The sequence below is a fragment of the Lissotriton helveticus genome, chromosome 12, assembly GCF_964261635.1.
Source record: "Lissotriton helveticus chromosome 12, aLisHel1.1, whole genome shotgun sequence".
NCBI lineage: Eukaryota > Metazoa > Chordata > Amphibia > Caudata > Salamandridae > Lissotriton > Lissotriton helveticus.
This window is the reverse complement of record NC_136073.1, coordinates 127,317,457-127,336,660: the sequence shown is the minus strand read 5'-3', so window position 1 is coordinate 127,336,660 and position 19,204 is coordinate 127,317,457. Positions and strand designations below refer to the sequence as shown.

The 19,204-nt window shown below is 46.8% G+C and overlaps 2 non-coding genes across 2 annotated transcripts; one reads left to right on the top strand and one right to left on the bottom strand.

Moving 5' to 3' along the window:
- Positions 1–6,933: 6,933 nt before the first annotated feature.
- On the top strand, positions 6,934–7,005 carry TRNAM-CAU (transfer RNA methionine (anticodon CAU)). Its single transcript has one exon. It is a non-coding gene; the product is annotated as a tRNA-Met (tRNA).
- Positions 7,006–18,763: 11,758 nt separating this feature from the next.
- Positions 18,764–18,835, bottom strand: TRNAW-CCA (transfer RNA tryptophan (anticodon CCA)). Its single transcript has one exon. It is a non-coding gene; the product is annotated as a tRNA-Trp (tRNA).
- Positions 18,836–19,204: the final 369 nt, after the last annotated feature.

The following is a 19,204-nucleotide window of genomic DNA, read 5'->3' as shown; positions in this document are numbered from 1 at the left end:
TCTCCTTTTAATAGATTATTTGGAGAGGAGGTCAGACCGTGTGAAGAAGAACTGATAGATCTCCGCATTGCCTGTGTATTACTGACTAAGTAGTAAGTTTAAGTTAAAAATGTGGCAGTGCAGTGGCGGCACTGGGGCACACAAATGAAAACACGGCCCTGAGGGCCCTCTTCGGGTGGGTGCACCCCCAGCCAGGCTCGAGTCAAGCTGGCTTTATTCTTCCTAAATCCGATGCCCCACGCCATAATTCTATATTATAATATAAACATACAATTTGACCCCCACACCTGTGCTTGGAACTCGTTATTTAGAGAAAAACACTAATCAGGACAATTTCTGATTATGTAGACTTATTTATTTTAGCCCTTGCTTTTTTTCAAAAGTATTTCAAGTTTAAGAGTTTTGATATGTACAAGAAAAACACTACACAAATAGTCATAAACCAAAAATTTTGACAATTCCACATTCTTTTACAAATACACAAAGTCATACAATACAAAACATTTTTTTGCACGTTATTTACAGTGATAATGTATCTTCAGGTGGTGAAAAAACAACAAAAATTATTTATACTAATAACACATATCAATCATGAAACAATACAGTGATTCTAATGAGAAAAAGATTTTTTACAAGAAGGCGAATGGATATAAATAAATTAATATTATATCGCAATCATTTCTTCGTATTTTTTAAGAGGGGCCTTCTTACTGCCGACGCGTTTCAACCGGTTAATTAAATCAACACGGTCTCATCAGGGCGTTTTCACTTTGTTCCTTGATCTGAAGGAATTTTGTGCAAAAAAAGGAAAAAAGAGAAAAACGTCTTATTCGTGTTCTATTCTTTCAAGACCATTTGCCTGTTTCTAAAGTGTGTCTGTGACACTAGTATACCTTATGCACGAGTGTAGCTGGATCCTGCCGGTTCAGCAGCTCCCTTTTTCCTATTTTATGTTGATTCCTATGTAAAAAGAGTAGTATTTCAGTAAAGCGTTTGGTGCCTGGAAGGTGCCTGTCCTGATGTTTTAACACATATCAGTTTCCTACCTGTGGGCAGGGCCGTGTGTCCTTGATCGGAAGTCCTATTGTTCTTAAAATCTTTTAGTCTGGGTCCAGTGTAGTTATTAGTGTGCGCGCCTGGGCGCCCCTACATAAAAGGAGAGCATAGTTTTGTACTTCTGTGCAAAATCTAGTGCTGTCATACTTTTTAATGAAAAGGGGGAATTTTAAAGTACCTTGTGGGGAGAGCGAGCGGCCCTCGCTCAGCGAGTGTTTCTATTTTTCAGATGCCCACACCGTTCAGCTTCAATCTGCTGAATAAAAAAGCGGGGCTCATTACTACATGTTTCTGCTCGCATAGCTTTTCAGAAAAACTCGGTATCAGGCGACTGATTCTTACCTTTTGGTAAAACAAAGAATGAATCAAAGTCCAAGGATCTCACAGCGCTCTGTGCTTCTCTGTGCAGCTAGCGTTTTGCAACAGCCTCCATGTTGCTGTGGGCGTTGCATATAGGTTTGGTCACATGACCCGAGGATTCTGGGACATGTAGTTTTTGCATAACTTTTGAGGGAATGCATTTATGAGGGATATCCACCACCCACATTACTCGCGCAGAGCACCATTTCATCGTTAATCTTGCTTGTCAGACTGGTGTGATTCAAAACATGAATCGCAAGAAAAAACAATTACAGTCTAGAGACCTCCGACAATGTATTAAGCCCACTTTGTGTGCTATTGAATTTTAATATCAAGTATGCTTCTTTAGTAAGGAGCATTTTCTCAATGTCAGGCGGGCACCTGCTTTGGTTGATGCTATATAGCACTGTCCATTTAAACTCTGTTTCGCGGTGGTTAGTCTCTGTAAAATGCTGGACCATGGGTGCATTTGCCACTTTATTTTTCAGTCTTGATCTGTGCTGGGTGATGCGAGTGTTTACTTGTTGGCAAGTCTTGCCTATATAAATTTTGTCGCAGGGACATACAATCGCATACACCACATTGCGAGACCGACAATTGGTAAATCCGACATTTTTCCATTTGATGTTATGGTGGGTGAAATCGCTGCCTTCTATCGTTGTGTCACATGAAACACAATTGCCACATCTATGATGGCCAATGATTGGTTTCAGACCCCATTGCGCCAACAGGTCACTCTTGGGTTTTTGTATTCGCACATCTGCGCGAACCAGTTGTTGGCCTATACTTTGGTTCTTTTTGTAGGCGAATATAGGCCTGGGAAATGGGCATTCCAAGTCCTCCAGCAAATGCCAATTTTGGAGGATCATTTGTCTCACTTTATGAGTGTCTGGGCCAAAAGTGGTAACACAGACCATCTTGTCTGGTTCAGATTTTTTCTTGTCTTGTGTTAACAAACACTCCCTCGATGTATATCTAGCTCTTTTGTAGGAGTGCTTGAGCAGCTTTTTGGGATAGCCTCTGTTGGTCATTTCCCCACAAAATGTTTGGGAATGTCGGTCATAGTCAGTTACCTCCGAGCAGTTCCTTCTGATTCTAAGAAGCTGTCCATAAGGGAGGTTTGCCCGGAGGTTTCTGGGATGTGCACTTCCGTGATGGAGAATCGTATTTTTATCGGTTTTCTTTTTGAAAAGTGACGCTTTTAAATGACCACCTTCATCAGAGATTTCCACATCCAAGAAAGTCATCCTGTTGTTACTTGATTCAATAGAGAATTTTATGTCATGATGTTTATTGTTCAACCAGTGGTGAAATTCCATTAATTCAGTGTGGCTCCCCTGCCACAGGAGCCACACGTCATCAATGTATCTCAACCACTGTTTGATGTGCTTCTTAAAAGGATTATTATTTTCAACAAATTTATGTTCGTATTCTGCCATATACAGTACTGCCATTTCCGGCGCATAGGGACATCCCATGGCCGTACCCAAAAGCTATGCGAGCAGAAACATGTAGTAATGAGCCCCGCTTTTTTATTCAGCAGATTGAAGCTGAACGGTGTGGGCATCTGAAAAATAGAAACACTCGCTGAGCGAGGGCCGCTCGCTCTCCCCACAAGGTACTTTAAAATTCCCCCTTTTCATTAAAAAGTATGACAGCACTAGATTTTGCACAGAAGTACAAAACTATGCTCTCCTTTTATGTAGGGGCGCCCAGGCGCGCACACTAATAACTACACTGGACCCAGACTAAAAGATTTTAAGAACAATAGGACTTCCGATCAAGGACACACGGCCCTGCCCACAGGTAGGAAACTGATATGTGTTAAAACATCAGGACAGGCACCTTCCAGGCACCAAACGCTTTACTGAAATACTACTCTTTTTACATAGGAATCAACATAAAATAGGAAAAAGGGAGCTGCTGAACCGGCAGGATCCAGCTACACTCGTGCATAAGGTATACTAGTGTCACAGACACACTTTAGAAACAGGCAAATGGTCTTGAAAGAATAGAACACGAATAAGACGTTTTTCTCTTTTTTCCTTTTTTTGCACAAAATTCCTTCAGATCAAGGAACAAAGTGAAAACGCCCTGATGAGACCGTGTTGATTTAATTAACCGGTTGAAACGCGTCGGCAGTAAGAAGGCCCCTCTTAAAAAATACGAAGAAATGATTGCGATATAATATTAATTTATTTATATCCATTCGCCTTCTTGTAAAAAATCTTTTTCTCATTAGAATCACTGTATTGTTTCATGATTGATATGTGTTATTAGTATAAATAATTTTTGTTGTTTTTTCACCACCTGAAGATACATTATCACTGTAAATAACGTGCAAAAAAATGTTTTGTATTGTATGACTTTGTGTATTTGTAAAAGAATGTGGAATTGTCAAAATTTTTGGTTTATGACTATTTGTGTAGTGTTTTTCTTGTACATATCAAAACTCTTAAACTTGAAATACTTTTGAAAAAAAGCAAGGGCTAAAATAAATAAGTCTACATAATCAGAAATTGTCCTGATTAGTGTTTTTCTCTAAATAACGAGTTCCAAGCACAGGTGTGGGGGTCAAATTGTATGTTTATATTATAATTAATGGTCCAGCCCCCTGCACGACCCAGGACCTAACTCCTTTTGCTCTAGCATAATTCTATATTAGGCATTATTTAAAAGGCTCATGCCTGGTCTCAGGCTCCATCTCAAAAACACGGATCCCTGTGCGTCCTGAGCCCAACCCCTGTACTGAGTCGAGAACAAAGGAGCAAGGTGACAGACGACCAAAATACCCCTTGTTCAGGCCTCAGTGCGTGAAATGCAAATATTGAATTGCAGGCACTCACTAATTAGAGTACCTGCTTGCTCCTGAGAAGTGCCGGTGCTCTCCCATTAAATATGTTACAGCAGTGCTGAGAGGTGCAGATACTCTACCCTTCACATTCAGGAAGTGCAGGCACGCAGTACCGGGCAGTATCTTCCCATTTAAAGCACTTCCCTTTCCCTTTTCTCTAACCACTTCACCGAGCCCCTAGAGAAGACTCCACCCCCCGCCTTCTATTTATTCCCTGCGTAGCATGCCCCCCAGAGATGACCTCTGCTTCTACTCTCGGCACAGCACTTCCCAGAAAAGAAGACGCCTTGCCTTCTACTGCCTGCATAGAGTCCCCCCCTCAGAGATGACCCCTTGCCATCTACGCCTTGCATGGCATGGTGTTCCCAATGGGGGTGATGCTCTGAAGACTATCAGATTTTGTGCACTTGATCCTCTTCAGATTAATGCAGTGGGCGTGTGTGGACAAATCTACCTGGCTGGGTGGGAATATAATGATGCTCTCCAGTTGACAAAAAGGGCACCTTGGCAGATCTTTCGAGTGAGTGTTGCCGGGGACTGCGTGGTAATGGCATTTTGTTTGCTTTGATACTTGCACAAGTGCCACCATTGCCTTTGCCTACGAACGTAACGTTTGTTTTTGTGCTCAAGTGTCTACCATATATTGCTGTATTATACCTCCTCTAATTATACTTTGTTTTCTCTCGAGCAGGCTTCACTTTAAAATAGTTTATTGCAGGGGATTAGACTGTATACACCTAGATCATTAAAACACCTTCCTGAGCTCCGCCCCGTCCGGACCCCCTCTTCCGGGGCCCCCACCTACGCTCCCTGCACAGGGCCACCATGAGCCTAGAGCCGGCCCTGCCTAGAAGGTCCCCGTATGCTGACTCCAGCTTCCATCCTGTCCTAGGACAGTGAACTTCAGCTCTCTCTCGAGAGACGCATTAATGCAGAGCAGCGCGTGCAATGTAAAGCGAGAGATAGACTACAGGGGGAGGAGGTGTTACTGCACCCGCAGGCTCCTGCTCCGAAAGGTCTCACTGCACCACTCTAGTAGGGGAAGAGCATTGAGTAAGTGTATGAGCTGTCAGTTATCAGTCTCTTGAGTGTTTGCGGCAGTGACGTGGATTAACTCATCCCATATGAAAAGCTGCAAAGAAGGAAAAAGCCTGCGTGACCATCGAAGAAATCTGCAGGAACAAAAAAGAACAAGCATTTGCAATGCAATAGGTCTCGGATTTATGCAAGTTTACGCTATTGGCATTGTAAATGACGATGCCTTTTCTTTATGCTTTAAAAATAAAAGCAAAAATAAAAGTCATTGTTATTTGCAATGTCAATAGCTCAAACTTGCGTAAATTCGACTTATTGCATTGCAAATGCTTGTTTACGTTACTGATCCGAGATGGATTGGTAAATACATTTTGTGCAAAATCGCTTATTTTATGGCAGAGGGGCCAACAGCAATTTGCTACCCTGCCCTGCAAAAAATAAATAAATAAAGCACAGCATGGGTGGGGAAAGCAAAGAAAATGTCCATTAGAAAATTAAAATTAAGCCAGGAACACAGGGGCAGCAACACGAGAGAGTGTGCACCACGAGGCGGAAGAAGAGCACACAAGAAATACAGAGAGTGGGGGTAAGGGAGGTGTTCTAAGGGCAAAGTACACAAGAGAGCGAGCATCACACAAGAGAGCAAGCAGCCCACACGACAGAGAGCATCATGGAATTCGGGGCGGATATTAGAAGTAGAATGAATCAAGTGAAAGCGCTTTCCTCCTCTCCTGGTCAATAAAACTGGCACCATTGAGTTGGTTAACAAGCATCTCATATTCCACGGCAAGAAAGGCATAGCTATAGCAGTGCTATGCAAACACGCATTATACCGATCACCCACGTAAAGCTGATGCTAAAATCATCAACTCGCTGTAGCTTCTGGTTGGATGTAACGAGCACAAGCATTTCGAACTGTGCAAGGGTACCCAAAACAGCTCTTAATACAGTGTACCTCTCGTGAACCACATCCTAAAGTATACAACCTTCCCGAACGCTCAGACATGATTAACGTTGTCATAAGGCATGACCGGCGATTAAGGACCATCTTAGTTTAAGTACTGAGGTTACAAATGAAAGCTGAATCAAACACGTCGACTAAATGAACAAAAACAAAACAGAGCTGCTCCAGCAACAGGAAGGAGGGGGCCAGTCAGGGAAGCTGTTATCAGCGCCGCGCGCCTCTCTGCAGACTCCCACTGCATTCCAGAGAGGCGCGCGACGCAATCCAGTCTACAATGCAATGCAGTGCAGACAAGACCTGGCCGCGCGCACAACGTTATCCTATGGGAAAACGCTGTGCGCGGCCAGGTCTTGTCTCCCTTCGGCGTTCTCAGACTGCTGAGACGCCGACTATAGTTCTCTGGCGAGAACGCGCTTTTCAAGCGCGTTATAGCCCGAGCCCTAAAAACCTGTAAAAGCTCATAAAGTAGCGAGCACTGCGTTTATTTACAGAGATCTATATGATTAGTTTGCGCCCTTCTTGAAATATATACAGTCTCCCTCTGCCACCATGTAAGTGCATCGCCCAATGTGTGCTTTATTTTTCAATGTTGCATCCCACAACGATATTCGTGTGGCACGCATATTTACCATTAAAACCTAGGGAGCAACTGCAGATATCGTGTAGCAGAGTGGCGCAGCGGAAGCGTGCTGGGCCCATAACCCAGAGGTCGATGGATCGAAACCATCCTCTGCTAACCTTTTCTGACTTTCAACAAAAGTTTTTTAACTTAACATTTTAAAATTAATGATGTGTTAACTCTGTTCTTTATTGTCTTTCCCTTTCCCACCTTTAATACTCGCCTAGTTATCGTATATTTCGTCTCATTTAATTGGTCTTACTACCTTGATCGTTTTCTTACAAACGCACATAACATACATTTGAACTCTGGAAATTGCCATTTTACTATACGATTTATAAACAAAAAATAAGAACGCTGAAAACGTCATATTGTATTTTCCATTCTACAACTGGAAATAATGAATCATCGTGAACTGCCATATAACAATACCACAGCGCCCTCTACTGTTCTTCTAATGAAGTATCTAACAAAGAGTTTAGGTGTAATAAGAAGCAGTGCTAGCGTACAACTGGGGTTGGACTGGATTAAAGGCTGGGCCGCTGGAGTTATGAGGCAAGGGAGCACAAAATTATGAAGCAAGAAAATTTTAATTATATGACATAACTCGGTACATTTTTTTATAGCATTATTTCAAAAGTTTGAAATTTTCACATATGGTCATACTGCGTGGACAAAGAGGTCAACTCATTAGCAGTGGCGTAACGAAACTTGAGGGGGCCCCCCTGCAAACTACATGGAGGGGGCCCCCCCATTCTCCGTGCCAGTCTAGTGCTCTCAGGCCAGCGACCCGCCATACTTCAGGGGATGCGGGCTATTGTTACGCCACTGTCACCAATGCAGCCGTTATAAGTAACTCTGGATGGTGGAGTTAAAGGTTGGGTTTAGTCTGCCAGCAGGCTATCATAGGTGGTGGTCCATTCCTTACAGGGTCCTTGCCATCAGTAGACCGGGGAAGTTTGCCCAATGTTAGGTGGGTTTCCTGATGCAGACTCCTGTCATGATATACAACACCGGGGCCCACTCATCGCTCAGTTTTGAAAAAAGTACATCCACTGCTCCTTCTCGTTTCTGTTTTAAATCATTAGATAAAGCGACAATGCAGTATTTCAAAAGCAGATGTAACTACAAAGAGCACATTTTGATAATACATTTTTATTAGTAGACAATAGCAATCTTAAGAGGCATTGCATAGCTACATACACACTTTGACCCCAATTCCATCACAGTCTCTCTCTCTCTCTATCTCGCTCAGTCAGTCAGTCTCTCTCTTTTAGTCAGTCAGTCTCTCTCTCTCAGTCAGTCAGTCTATCTCTCTCTGTTATTCAGTCTCTGTCAGTCTGTCCGTCAGTCGGTCTCTCTCTCTCTCTCTCTCTGTCAGTCTCTCTATCTCTCTCTTTCTGTCAGTCTGTCAGTCAGTCAGTCTCTCTCTGTCAGTCTGTCAGTATCTCTCTCTGTCAGTCAGTCTATCTATCTATGTCATTCAGTCTCTCTCAGTCAGTCAGTCTCTGTCAGTCAGTCAGTCTGTCAGTCAGTCGGTCTCTATCTCTCCTTGTCAGTCTGTCAGTCAGTCGGTCTCTCTCTCTCAGTCTCTCTTAGTCAGTCCCGCTCTCTGTCAAGTCTCTCTCTAAGTCTCTCTCTCTTAGTCTCTCTCCCTGTCAGTCCCTCTGTCAGTCTCTCTCGCAGTCTCTCTCTCTCTCTCTGTCAGTCTCTCTATCTCTCTCTTTCTGTCAGTCTCTCTCAGTGAGTCAGTCTCTCTCTCAGTCAGTCTCTCTGTCAGTCTCTCTCTTAGTCTCTCTCTCTCAGTCAGTCAGTCTTCCAGACAGTCTATCTCTCCCTCTGCCAGTCTCTCTCAGTTAGGCATTCTCTCTCTCGCAGTCAGCCAGTCTCACTCAGTCAGCCACTCTCTCCCTTAGTCAGTGACTCTCTCTGTCAGTTTCCCTCTGTGTCAGTCAGTCTCTCTGTCGGTCAGTCTCTCTCTGTGAATCTCTCTCAGTCAGTCTCTCTCTGTCAGTCAGTCTCGCTTTCTCTGTCAGTCTCTGTTTCTCTCTCTGTCAGTCTCTGTCAGTCAATCTCTCTATCAATCAGTCTCTCTCTCTCTGCCAGTCTCTCTCTGAGCCAGTAAGTCTTGCTCTCTCCCAGTCAGTCTCTCTCTCTCCCAGTCAGTCAGTCTCTCTTAGTCAGTCATTCTCTCTCTATCTCAGTCAGTCTCTCTCCCACTCCCTCTCAGTCCCCCTCTCAGTCATTCTCTCTCTCTGTCAGTCCCTCTCAGTCAGTCTCTCTCGCAGTCAATCAGTCTACCTCTCTCAGTCAGTCAGTCTTTGCCTCTCTCTCTGTCCCTCTCTCTGTCAGTCTGTATCTCTCTACCTCAGTCAGTCTCTCTCTCTGCCAGTCAGTCACACTCTCAATCAGTCTCTCTCTCTCTCTGTTAGTCAGTCAGTAACTCTCTTAGTCAGCCAGTCTCGCTCTCTCTCTCTGTCAGTTTCTCAGCCAGTCAGTCAGTATTCAGTCTCTGAGTCAGTCAGTCAGTCTCTACTCTCTCTCCACTCTCTCTCTCTCCATTCTCTCTCAACTCTGTCCACTCCATCTCCACTGTCTCTCCACTCTCTCTCCACTGTCTCTCTCTCCACTTTCTCTCTCTCTACTCTCTCTCCACTCTCTCACTCTCTCTCCACTGTCTCCCTCCACTCTCTCTACTCTCTCTCCGCTATCTATCCACTCTCTCCACCCTCTCTCCCTTCACATTCTCTCTACTTTCTCTCCACTCTCTCTTTCTCTCCACTCTCTCACTCTCTCTCTCCACTCTCTCACTTCACTCTCTCACTCTCTCACTCTCTCTCTCACTTCACTCTCTCACTCTCTCTCCACCCTCTATCTACTCTCTCTCCACCCTCTTTCTACTCTCTCTCCACCCCCTCTCCACTCTCTCTCCACTCTCTCTCCACTCTCTCTCTGCACTGTCTCCTCCACTGTCTCCCTCCACTCTCCCTCCACTCTCTCTCCACTCTCTATCTCCTCTCTCTCTCCACTCTCTCTCTCTACTCTCTCTCTTCTCACTCTCTTCTCACTCTCTCTCCACTGTCTCCTCCACTGTCTCCCTCCACTCTCCTCTCTCTCTCTCCACTCTCTCTCTCTCTCTCTCCACTCTCTCTCTCCACTCTCTCTCTCCACTCTCTCTCTCCACTCTCTCTCTCTCCACTCTCTCTCTCCACTCTCTCTCTCTCCACTTTCTCTCTCTCTCTCCTCTCTCTCTCTCTCTCTCTCTCCACTCTCTCTCTCCACTCTCTCTCTCCACTCTCTCTCCACTGTCTCTCGCCACTATCTCTCTCCACTCTCTCTCCCTCTACTCTCTCTCCCTCCACTCTCTCTCTCCACTCTCTCTCTCTCTACTCTCTCTCCACTCTCTCTCTACTCTCTCTCCACTGTCTTTCTCTCCACTCTCTCTCCACTGTCTCCCTCCACTCTCTCTACTCTCTCTCCACTCTCTCGCTCACTCTCTCCACTGTCTCCATGCTCTCTCCACTCTCTCTCTCTCCACTGTCTAGCTCCACTCTCTCTCCACTCTCTCTTTCTATTCTCTCTCCACTCTCTCTCTCTACTCTCTCTCCATGCTCTCTCCACTCTCTCTCTCCACCCTCTCTCCCTCCACTCTCTCTCTCTCTCCACTCTCTCTCTCTACTCTCTCCACTTTCTCTCTCTCTCCACTCTCTCTCTCTACTCTCTCCACTTTCTCTCCACTCTCTCTCTACTCTCTCTCCACTGTCTTTCTCTCCACTATCTCTCCACTGTCTCTCTCTATACTCTCTCGCTACTCTCTCTCTCCACTCTCCCTCCACTCTCTCTCCACTGCCTCACTCCACTCTCTCTCTGCTCTCTCTCTCCACCCTCTCTCCACCCTCACTCTCTCTCCACTCTCTCTCTCTACTCTCTCTCTCTACTCTCTCTCTCTCCACTCTCTCTCTCCACTCTTTTTCTCTCCACTCTCTCCCACTCTCTCTCACAAAGTAGTATGCGTTCCATGGGCATCCGCAGAAATGTTTCCGGGGGGGCACATTTTTAACTTCATCTCCAACCCCCTTGCACCCTTCTCCCCTCTGCCTTGCAGTACCCTTCTCGCCCTCCCCCTTGCACCCTTCTCCCCCTCCCCCTTGCACCCTTCTCCACCTCCGCCTTGCACCCTTATCTACCTTGCACCATTCTCCCCTCTGCCTTGCACCCTTCTCGCCTCTGCCTTGCACCCTTCTCCCCTCTGCCTTGCACCCTTCTCCCCTCTGCCTTGCTCCCTTCTCCTCTCTGCCTTGCTCCCTTCTCCTCTCTGCCTTGAACCCTTCTCCTCTCCACCTTGCACCCTTCTCCCCTACGCCTTGCACCCTACTCCTCTCTGCCTTGCATCCTACTCCCCTCTGTCTTGCACCCTTCTCCTCTCTGCCTTGCACCCTTCTCAACCTTGCACCCTTCTCCTCTCTGCCGTGCACCCTTCTCCTCTCTGCCTTGCGCCCTTCTCCTCTCTGCCTTGAACCATTCTCCCCTCTGCCTTGCACCCTTCTCCCGTCTGCCTTGCACCCGTCTCCCATCTGCCTTGCACCCTTCTCCCCTCCTCCTTGCACCCTTCTCCTCTCTGACTTGCACCCTTCTCCTCTCTGCCTTGCACCCTTCTCCTCTCTGCCTTGCACCTTTCTCCCCTCTGCATTGCACCCTTCTCCCCTCTGCCTTGCACCCTTCTCCCCTCTGCCTTGCACCCTTCTCCCCTCTGCCTTGCACCCTTCTCCCCTCTGCCTTGCACCCTTCTCCCCTCTGCCTTGCACCCTTCTCGCCCTCCGCCTTGCGCCCTTCTCCTGTCTGCCTTGCGCCCTTCTCCTCTCTGCCTTGCGCCCTTCTCCCCTCCGCCTTGCGCCCTTCTCCCCTCCGCTTTGCACCCTTCTCCCCTCCGCTTTGCGCCCTTCTCCTCTCTGCCGTGCACCCTTCTCCTCTCTGCCTTGCACCCTTCTCTTCTCTGCCTTGAACCCTTCTCCCCTCTGCCTTGCGCCCTTCTCCCCTCCGCCTTACACCCGTCTCCCCTCTGCCTTGCACCCTTCTCCCCTCCGCTTTGCGCCCTTCTCCTCTCTGCCGTGCACCCTTCTCCTCTCTGCCTTGCACCCTTCTCCTCTCTGCCTTGCACCCTTCTCCCCTCTGCCTTGCACCCTTCTCCCCTCTGCCTTGCACACTTCTCGCCCTCCGCCTTGCGCCCTTCTCCTGGCTGCCTTGCGCCCTTCCTCTGTGCCTTGCGCCCTTCTCCCCTCTGCCTTGCGCCCTTCTCCCCTCTGCCTTGCGCCCTTCTCCCCTCCGCCTTGCGCCCTTCTCCCCTCCGCTTTGCACTCTTCTCCCCTCCGCTTTGCGCCCTTCTCTTCTCTGCCTTGCACCCGTCTCCCCTCTGCCTTGCACCCTTCACCCCTCCGCCTTGCACCCTTCTCTTCTCTGCCTTGCACCCTTCTCCCCTCTGCCTTGCACCCTTCTCGCCCTCCGCCTTGCGCCCTTCTCCTGTCTGCCTTGTGCCCTTCTCCTCTCTGCCTTCAGCCCTTCTCCTCTCTGCCTTGCACCCTTCTCCTCTCTGCCTTGCACCCTTCTCCACTCTGCCTTGCACCCTTCTCCACTCTGCCTTGCACCCTTCTCCCCTCTGCTTTGCACCCTTCTCCCCTCTGCCTTGCACACTTCTCGCCCTCCGCCTTGCGCCCTTCTCCTGTCTGCCTTGCGCCCTTCCTCTGTGCCTTGCGCCCTTCTCCCCTCTGCCTTGCGCCCTTCTCCCCTCTGCCTTGCGCCCTTCTCCCCTCTGCCTTGCGCCCTTCTCCCCTCCGCCTTGCGCCCTTCTCTCCTCCGCCTTGTGCCCTTCTCCCCTCCGCTTTGCACTCTTCTCCCCTCCGCTTTGCGCCCTTCTCCTCTCTGCCTTGCACCCGTCTCCCCTCTGCCTTGCACCCTTCACCCCGCCGCCTTGCACCCTTCTCTTCTCTGCCTTGCACCCTTCTCCCCTCTGCCTTGCACCCTTCTCGCCCTCCGCCTTGCGCCCTTCTCCTGTCTGCCTTGTGCCCTTCTCCTCTCTGCCTTCAGCCCTTCTCTCTGCCTTGCACCCTTCTCCTCTCTGCCTTCAGCCCTTCTCTCTGCCTTGCACCCTTCTCCTCTCTGCCTTGCACTCTTCTCCTCTCTGCCTTGCACCCTTGTCCCCCTCCGCTTGGACTCGAAAACGTAAGCTGATCACTTTCTTCAAACAAAATAATTTTGACCTAATAGACAAGCTTTTTATTTTTAGTAAATGTATGGCAGTTGCTCTACTATCAGTTTGCAGTTTTCATCCAGTATCCACATGTAATCTGGCCATACAAGGAAAGTGCCACCATCCCAAGCCAAGGATACACACTAAATACTAAGCACTACCAACAATATATCGCCCAAACAAGGGTGGGCAGAGAGCACATCACCCTCACATGCATTCATGTTTTAATGAGGATGCTTTTCTCTCACAATAAAATTAATGTTTTTACAAATGCCATTTTGACACCTCTATGTGATGTACATAACTTTTGTCACTGTAACTCAGCTTACCAAACTCAGAGGGAAGGTTGACTTGGTACACCGAGAGAATATCAAATGACTTGGCGGACTTAAACAGATGTCAGGGTGAGCGTGAAACTGACTATGATAAAGCAAGCAATTAAAATTGTATTTTCTTTAAAAGAACCACGACTTGTCGGAAAACACAATTTCTATTATGTATAAAAGTTCTCAGTGATTACAAACTATATTACACAGGCACGTATGTTGGAGAAAGGACCTACAGGCTGTCTGAAAAGAGATAATCTTCCCTTGTTATCCCATTCCACCGAGACCTCTGTTTCACCTTTCAACAATAAAAAGAAACTTACTCACTGTCTCGTTCCTTGTCCCAAACTTGGTGGCTGAGGAAGTGCTTCTGCATCTGGAGTTCTTTCTAATAATTACAATTCACCATGGGCCAACCTGTGCACAAGCACATAGCAGAGCACTGCGTCTTCGCCACATGCCAGCATGCCAGCTCTCCACATTTACCGAGGCCCACTCAAGAGGGGTGTGCAAATCGCTTTCACTTTCGCATGTTAGACATGCGCAGTCGAGCCGGCTGAAATCATCCAGAAAAGGTAAGCATGCTTTTAGAATGCTGATGTGAAAACACAGAGCCAGCTTCAACCATTGTAATTGTGCCTTTAGATAACTTGTAGGGGGGAGGCAGGGATTGAAGCAGTTTTTTTAAGGGTGCCACAATAGTTTTTTACGGGTGCCACAATCACATTAAGAGGTCCCCAGCCCATGTAGGCCCTCAAACCCTGACAACCCCCCACTCCCCCACCCCTCACCCCTCACAGCCCTGGCCTCCTCCCTTCTCGAAGGAATACTGCCATGAGGAGAATGCACTCTCTTGGGGCCCCCACCCCCTCCTCCCGGGCCTGGTTTGTGGCTTCCACTGAAGAGAAACAATATTAGTTGATACTTAGTTTATCTTCAGTCAAAGGTCAGCAGCGCGCGCGAAGAGCGAGGAGCAGGCTGCAGGCAGCAGCTGCTTTAGAGAGAGAGACACAGCTCTCTACCGGAGAGCTCAGCTGAGGGGCCCCCTTCATCTACTGGAGACTGGGGGGCCCCCCCCACCGATGGATTACGTGGCAAATTAGGTAATTCCTCAAGTATGCAAAAACAGTTCTGGCCCCCAGAATCGCATAATTTCAGTTGCCACCTCTATAGGACACAGAGGCAGTGCCTGAAGGGTTCGCCTCACAGGTCAGTGTGTGGCCAGTTTTTTTGGGGTGTTAGTGGACAAGTTTTATGGTCTAATGTCAGAAATTGTGTCGCTAGTTGGCAGTGGTATGCACCCTGTCCAAGTAGGGGCCACATTCCTAGTCAGAGTAGACTAGATACACACTAAAAGATAACCTGTTCTCAGCTTGGCACAGAGCAGGCAGACTTATCTAAAGAGGCAATGTATAAAAGCATTTGGGCAACACAAACACGCACACATACAGTAACACAATGAAAGACCACAAAAATACTCCACTCAGGTTAAGAAAAATAGAGAGTAATTTTGAGAGCAAATCAAGACCAAAATAACAAAAATTCAATTAGTAGAACAGAGTTATGAATTTTTAAGAATAAATCAAAAATAGTGCTTGGAAGGCAATATCTCTTAGGGGTAACTTGAGGTCACTCTAGAACAGGGTGCATCCAAAATTTAGTCTGACAATGATGGAGGGCGGGCCAGCTACATGATTTAGACAGGTCATGCACAAGCGCGGAGATACCCCTTCGGGGGTCGAGTCCTGCATATATAAGCAAATAAATAAATAAATAAATAAATGCAGACAAAATACCTTACGCCTCATTTGCGAGATTTTGCAATTGGCCGGAGCCGCAATCCTTTTTGCGGCAGCGCCCTATGGCAAAAGAAAAGGGGAGGAATGCACCGTATCTATTAGATAAGGTGCATTCCTGTCCTTTTCCCCTGTGCTTGTGCACAACAGGCAGCCATGCGCCAACGCAGGCAACCTTGCACCATGGTGCAAGGGTGCCTGCATTGCAGAGATGATTATTTTTGTGCACGAAGGGACACCGTCCTGCACAAAAACAATACAAGAGGCGTTTTCCTCTTTCTGTGTGTGCTGCCGAATACAGCTCACATAGAAAAAGGAAAAGCAAGGAGAAATAAAGGTGTTTCTCCTCAATGCGCCTCCCTTATGCCTCCTGTGGGGAGTAGTATGCTTTCGACACATTCTCAGATTTAAAAATCTTGTAAATCTAGGTATGTGTTAAGTGCCATGGGTGTCCTCTGGGGACACCCACTGTAACACCCATGGCACGCCTCCCTATCTCGGAGCAAGGCAATATTGCCTGGTAAATGAGGCCCCTTGGATGGAGCAAGTGTTGACATAGAAGACTCGATGTGAGGAGGCGTTGCATCCTCGTGGATCTTGTGGCTAGAGGTGATATGTCAGTGATTGTCCATGCAGTTGATTAAAGCTTCGGTGTTGAACTCCTTAAAGATGCAGGCACTGCATTATTGTCCAGCCACGCTGTCCATCATCCGCAAGCCGCGCAGTCTGTCGAGTAGATTTTGAATATCAGCACCTGCATCGAAGGGCAATGTGTTGGTTCCATTTGGCGGAAAGTTGGCACTGTGTCAATTGTGAAACAAAAAGAGCTGCAGAACCCACTTCTGAGGCCCAGGACTGGATTGATACCTCAAGCATGGGAAGACTCACAGATGGCAGAGTCCACCAGCATGACTGTGGGACGTCTTTGATGGTGCTGAGACTTAAGAACAGGAGGCAAGTCAACAAGCCCAGGGAGCCACTCTGGGTACAAGTGGGATGGGTCCAGCCCCTCTCCTAAGGTCCTAGGATGCTTGTTTCCAGTCCAGGGAGGACCTTGCCTGACAGTTCGGGCTGGACTGTTCCCATTGAGCGCAGGGTCAAGACTGATTTGCCTATGGCTGTGTCCAACCTGGAATGGCATGGTGAGCAATAAAACTATGAATTTAGACCCAGAGTTCTGTACTGGTGTGAATGTATGACATTGTTCTGCATTCTGTCCATCAATTGTACTTTTTGCATTTGTGACCCCGAGTGGGACGGGTATGCCCAGACGTGGGACCCGTGCTCTTCATGCCACTGGAGTCAAGCTATTCTGGCTGATGAGGGCTGAAAGCCTGAAACTGGTCCTAGGATACTTGTTTCCAGTCCAGGGAGGAGGACCTGGCCCGGCAGTTCGGGCTGGACTGTTCCATTGGGCACAGGGTCAAAAATAATTTGCATATGGCTTGTTCCAAAATGGAATGGCATGGTGAGCAGAAAAAAGATGGATTTAGGCCCAGAGCTCTATACTGGGGTGAATGTATGACATTGTTCTGCATTCTGTCCATCAATTGTTCTTTTTGCGTTTGTCACCCCGAGTGGGATGGGCATGCCCAGACGTGGGTCCTGTGCTCTCCATGCCACTAGAGTCAAGCTATCCTTGCTGATGAGGGCTGAAAGCCCAAACCCGATCCTAGCTTTGTCTGCCAGGCTATCTGTGGGAGGTTATCACCACTTTGTGAGTGAGCCAGGCTATCTGTGAGAGACACAGGACACTGCCTATTCAGGTGTAAGTGTCAACTTCCCCTCCATTTTCCTGCCCAGGAAGAGTTATCAGAATATAGATCCATGTAGATAGGTTTTCTGTCATGCCCACCCTTCCTGTAATTGTGGCTACCTAGAGGGAGTGCACAAAATATAGTAGTAATCCAACCCAGACATGTATTGGAGATAAACTGCAGGCACACAAAGCTAAGTTAAGAGCAGAGAAATGTCCACATTTGTAAAAGTGTCATTTCTAAAATAATACTGCTAAATCAATCATTACCACTAAAGGGGATTTCTCTTTACTATTCCAAAGATATGAAACATCATGTAACTACTCCTTTCTAATCAGGAATTACAGCTTAAAAGTGTTTAAGGAATTCTTGATGCTAGCTTTTGAGAGAAGTCGGCCTCACAGTAATGAAAAGGGAATTTAGTTGTTTGTCACTACCAATACATGTAAAACTTTACAGTACATGTCCTACCCTTTAGTTACACAGCACCCTGCCCCTTGGGCTACCCAGGGCTTACCTCATGAGTGACTTATTCATAATAAAAGGGGAGTTTAAGGCTTGACAAGTGGTTTAAATGCCTAGACGAAGTGGCAGTAAACTGCACACACACACCCCTTGCAATAGCAGGCCCAAGACAGGTTTGAAAGGCTAATGTGCGGGTGGGAAAACCAGTGCTGCAGACCCACTAGTAGCATTTAGATCACAGGCCCTGGGTATATGGCACCTTTTCACAAGGCACTTATCAGTAAACTAATATGCCAATCATGTATACGCCAGTGTCAGCATGGGTTGTATGTCAATACAACACAGTGTTTACACCGCACTACCATTACAACTCTGGTTTTACAACGCAAGTCGTTACCACGACTTGCGCTGTAGGGTGCTGGACTTAGGAACAGTAAGATTTACTATTCCAACAGCAGCCTACCTACAATAGGGAAGGGGTTGGAATGGTAAATCTACTATTCCTTAGTGTAGAGCGCCCTCCAGCGCAAGTCGTGGTAACGACTTGCGTTGTAAAACCAGCGGTGCGGTGTAAACACCGCTTTGTAATGGATGTTCCCCGTCAGCATGTGTAGGGAAGACGCACATGCACTTTAGCACTGGTTGGCAGTGGTAAAGTGCTCAGAGTATTAAGACCAACAAAAAGATACAGCAAAAAGAGGAGGTAAGCAGGCAAAACTTTAGGGGGAAGACCACCCTATGGATGATAGGTCTAGCAGTCTGGTTGGTCAGTTTTGCTGTTGGTTTCCATGATTTTAAAACAAAGATTGCCAGCAACGGCCACAAATCCATGCAGGCTTCTATACCCTGTAAAATAATTATACTGCGTAAACTTACGAGTTCAAAAGAGCACCAATTTGCAAAGGTGCCAGATTTCTACCAATCTGATTCGATAATGGGGGTCACTTTTATTCTGGTGTCTAAGATTATTTTCTGTCCTGTGTGACCCTGATGTTTCCTGTTAATATTACACAGCATGGGGAATTATTACTTAGTTTACGAGGGGCCAGAGCTCACTACTTTGGTTGCTCAGTACATCTCAAACTCTAGAAAATTAATAAAAGCACAAAAACAATATAGCTGACAGTGGCTTCTAAGTACGCCTAGCAATGAATAAGTAGCAGGTTTGTTCCTCTTTTATCCATATCAAATAGATCCGAATTTATTTTTAAATTAATCAGTGATTGGTAAATTGAATTAGTGTTTTAAGTACCAAATTTCAATTTTAAGTGTAAAAGCATAAATGTATGACCTCGACGTGATTTGAACACGCAACCTTCTGATCTGGAGTCAGACGCGCTACCGTTGCGCCACGAAGTCAGCTGATAACATATTGTCAGGATGTTTACACATATGTAGATATGGATGACAGGGATGAAATGTGTGTGGTGACGATTTTTTGCTTTTGATAAGCAAAGCAAAAGGTACTCTATTAAACTCACCCAGGTAAATGTTGCTACCGTCAAAAACGGTATCATTACATAATTTGGATAGTCGTGTAGGTCACTTTCCGGTTGGATAGGTAATTCAACTGTTTTTAAGGCACTTCTGCCTTTTCGTGAGACACATTAACTTGCTTTGCTGTTCACGTTACAGTTATATTACACTGCCAAGTGTGACTGTGACAGACTGTGAAAAAACACAATTCTTCTCTCAGCGCTCAAGAGCAGACGTGTGTCACGCAAGTCA